We start from the raw sequence: 3,879 nt of genomic DNA, 5'->3' as shown, positions 1-3,879 counted from the left end.
GTTTTGGGGTCTCCTAAGAGCTATATTATTTTTTCTTGAATAATAGAATTAAAATACACAGAAGATGAGTTTAATGTCCTCATCAAAAATCTTAGGAATCGGGTGCCTGGGTGGCTCAGTCGGTTAAGCGTCTGCCTTCAGATCAGGTCATGATCCCAGAGTCCTGGGATCGAGCCCCTGCCGGGCTCTCTGCTCAGCAGGAGGCTGCTTCTCCCTCTCCCTGCAGCTCCCCCACTGCTTGTACTCTCTCTCTCTCTGTCAAAAAAATAAATAAAATCTTTAAAAAAATCTTAGGAATTATTGCTATGATAATATTTACAATTATAAAAACAACATGTCTGTAATACTTATTACATAATTGTGTCTAATGTAATAATATTTTAAAAGCAGAAATGTGGAAAACAAAACCATAGTATTTTACCAATTGTCTCTGAAGTTATTAAATAAGCTTTTCTCAGTTTTACCATCTATAAATTGGGATTAATATTTATGTACAACATATAAGAATGTTATGCAAACATTGACTTATCTATTGTGCTTTGAAGATGAAGATCCTGATAATTGTGAAATATTTTTAAAGAACAGTTTCATCCTCAAATTTCATAAGACAGTAATCATATTTCCACTAGAATAATGTATATGAAAATGCCAAACTTAAGTCTGAAGTAAACTTTTTTTTTTTTTTGATGTTGCACAGGCTCAGTGTTCTGAGCTCTTCCCCAAGAATGTAAAAACCCATTTGTAAGTTGCTGTCTTAGAAAAATTTTATGTTCAAGGTCTTTTCTTATCATTACTCCTCCAGGCTAAGCCTCCTAAGTTATTTTTCTATCATCATTATTTTTATTTTATATTACCAGCTAGATTAAGTAGAAAATCATATATAAGGCAAAGTATTCATAAATACATCAACATTCAAACATGGATACTTGCCTTTCAAAACATTAGTTAGCATGCCAAGATTTTTAGATTGTAGTTTAAAGTTCCTAAGTTCTTTGCTTTATAACTGAGGGGGAATGGCTGCTTTTTTCACTTCTTACAAAATATGTCCCTAGTCTATGAGCCTTCACCAGTCCCTGGGATCCTCTGGGATTAACATTTATAAGCTGAAGATACACAAAAAGTGAAGGGCCAAAGCTTTCCAAATAGGTATAAATTTGTTATCCTTGCATTGGTAAAATGAGGTAATCTTAGTTATTATTGAGGAGAAGGGAGAACACTCATTTTCATCATATTCTGAAATTAAATTCAGTTTCTTGAAAAACTGAATTGGTCTGGGTTTAGAATTTGGAAAATTTATAAGAAAGTGTATTTCTGATAATGATAGGAGAATCCACTTTTAATATTGGATGGCTATTTATGTGTGTCAATATTAAATATTTAAAATACTGAAAAATTAATATATTTAGTTCCCTTCTTAGAAAGGCTGATGGCTTTTTAATTCTAAAGCCACTGTTAAACTATGTTTGAAGATTTATTCTAAGGACATCATAGCATAAACTAAGTAAAACATGGTCAGAATGTCTTGGAATATAGAGTATAATTTTTATTGCTATGTATTTATTTTCTATAATGAGAGCTCACCTCATATAATTTTAAAAGAAAAATTTTTTAATGTAGAATGAATGGATTCCTATTTTCTCAACTATCTCTACAAATTATATGCCCATAACAAAATATCTCATTGGTATTGAGATACAGGATACTTATGAAAATTCAATATTCCTTTTCTTTAAGTCATAGCTTATTTTTTTTTAAGGTTTTTTATTTATTTATTTGACAGAGAGAGACACAGCGAGAGAGGGAACACAAGCAGGGGGAGTGGGAGAAGGAGAAGCAGGCTCTCCGCCGAGCAAGGAGCCCGATGCGGGGCTCAATCCCAGGACTCTGGGATCATGACCTGAGCCGAAGGCAGACGCTTAACAACTGAGCCACCCAGGCGCCCTAAGTCATAGTTTAAAGTGAGTTTTCAGTGTTTGACTTCAAAGAAAATTAGTCCATTCTCAACTTGTGTAATCCTTACCCCAATCTATTTCAATTGTGATTCTTCCTTAGTGGCTCTGATATTTACACTTTATAGCATGATAATATTTGAAATGATGTTATCAGTACAACAAAAAATATACATCTTCATATTTTAGAATATAATTTCATAGACACTTTGATACATTATTATACTTCATAAAAGCCTATGGTTAACCCAGTACATTATAACACTGTAGAAATATATACTATTTTAGATGGTGCAATGGGAAAGAAGAGAGATTTGGTGTGGGAAAACACTGACCATTACCAGGTATTCATCAGTCACCTATCTTTTTTCTTCATTCCTGAGTAGAAACAAGATTAAATCCATCAATTCAATAGCACAAGTATTCAGATTGCATTTTTTACAGAAGTGTTTTAAGGAAAAGAGTTCGGGGAATGTAGTTTGGAGAACATCTGGCCCATCCACATACAAATAAATAGTAGTAAATACTTGACTTGGAGCTGCCAGAATCGACAATTTATATTCTAAACATGTCTTATATATTGGAAGACTCTAAAACTTTTCTTTAAACTTTGAGCTTTTGTGATGGTTTTCCAGAAATAAAAAAAAAGGAAGACATGCCATTCCTTTCAGTAAAAGACTTTAGCTTTTTAAATATATAGTTTTCTTTTTAAACATAAATAGAATTAAATTATTGTGGAACATTTTATTTTAAAAGGATCACTAGATTGTGAGCTAACTTGGATCTTATTTATCTTTGTATACCCAGATCCTAACAGTATTCAGTACCAGGCAGAAATTCACTAAATATGTATTGAATGAAATATTTCACAGATAAAGTAAAACTATCATTTAAAAAAATTTAACATCTTTGATATTATTAAAATATGACATTAATTCAATGATAACAGCTAAAGTTTATCTTCAGTGGCCAAATCTATATCATTAAAATTAACATTTAACAGGCAATCAAAACTTAATACAATTAGGCACAATTGTATAAATACTATTTATTATTTCCACATTAATTTTTGCTTAAAAATGGTTTTTTGGCTAAAATCCTGAGTATTAGATATATCAAATAGGATGCAAATCTAAATGAATTGAGGTTACGTCACAAACAACCAAGATATAAAAATGTATAGCAGAAGTGTGAATTGGTCTGAACATCTGTCACTTATGTTGCTAACTAGAATAAGTTATCTTTATTTCACTGAATCTGGAGTTTATTTGCATTTATACCAGAAACTTGGAAACTGGCTCTTGTTACTACGATGGCTGCTAATGGATAAGATGCTGTGCCAATTTTAGTAGGCAGTAATTTCTTGTCTAAAAGTACAAATGTGTGAAAATTAAAACAAAATGGGGATGCTGATCGATGTTCAGCTTGAGTATTACTACCTTGGACTTAGTCTGTTTTCAAATTCTCCTTTCTTTTCAGATGTTTTAAGAAAACCTCCCAGTAACCCTTGAAATGACAGTACACCTTTATTGGGATCTCTCTTAAATTATGCATATTTTTATTCTCAAATTATGTTAAGGATCCAGATCTACTCTAGGACTACTGACTATATAGAGCTAAGTAATACTAGTTTACTAAAAAAGAATTGCTCCCTCTAGTGAATTCACACTATTACTTCACTTTTTGGCACTGCCTCATTGCATAATTTAATAAATGATATAAATGATGATGACTACAGGTTGATGATAGTGGTCTGGCCTACTTTTGTGATGTTACAGTTTAATGTTTTCCGTGCTTGCATATAGGGAAGTTTTATAATGATTGATTAGAGCTGCTTGCTGGATATTTTAGAACACTACATTAAAAAACCCTGCATTGAGGGGCGCCTGGCTGGCTCAGTCGGTTAAGCGGCTGCCTTCGGCTCAGGTCA

This window comes from Mirounga angustirostris, unplaced genomic scaffold (genome assembly GCF_029215605.1).
Source record: "Mirounga angustirostris isolate CCGP_5_RB_7025 unplaced genomic scaffold, mMirAng1.0.hap1 SCAF_2, whole genome shotgun sequence".
Classification (NCBI taxonomy): domain Eukaryota; kingdom Metazoa; phylum Chordata; class Mammalia; order Carnivora; family Phocidae; genus Mirounga; species Mirounga angustirostris.
This window is presented reverse-complemented; position numbering follows the sequence as displayed.